Genomic DNA, 603 nt, shown 5'->3' with positions numbered 1-603 from the left:
ACTCACTACACATGTTTGAAAATATCATCAGCTTAAAATATATTTAATAAATCATATTTCACTTAAGAAAATTTTACAGGTATTTCTTATATTAAAAGGTTAAGTTCTGATAGGGTGTCACAATTATATTATTTAAAATGTTAGTCACTTCACAATATTACTAAATATCTAAATACTATCAAGAATTCCCAACTGTCTTTTTTTACAAAGTATTTAGTAACGAATAAAAATAAATTCATGTATCTATTTTAGTTGATTTTGCGTCTTATGAATCTACTTAACACATAGATTTCCCTTCCTACATTTAATCTATATTCGATGATGTAAAGCAGTCATTCACTCTGTTTGTAAGATTGTGTATAGTCTGAATTTTCCTCAAATGAATCATTTAACATCGGTTATATAAAAAGGAAAACAAGTTTTAATAGTCAAATGTTTTCTAAATTTTTATGAAAAATCATATGTACATTTAATTAATCATTTATGCATTTATTTATTTTGCATTTCTGAGTTCTCGTCAATGTCTTCCCTAAGTGAGTACTCAGGACATAAGAGAACTTGTACTGTAACATCCTGTGATCCAGTGGTGTCCCAAATTTTGAT

Source organism: Octodon degus, unplaced genomic scaffold (assembly GCF_000260255.1).
Source record: "Octodon degus isolate 3935 unplaced genomic scaffold, OctDeg1.0 scaffold01033, whole genome shotgun sequence".
NCBI classification, from domain to species: Eukaryota; Metazoa; Chordata; class Mammalia; order Rodentia; family Octodontidae; genus Octodon; species Octodon degus.
This window is presented reverse-complemented; position numbering follows the sequence as displayed.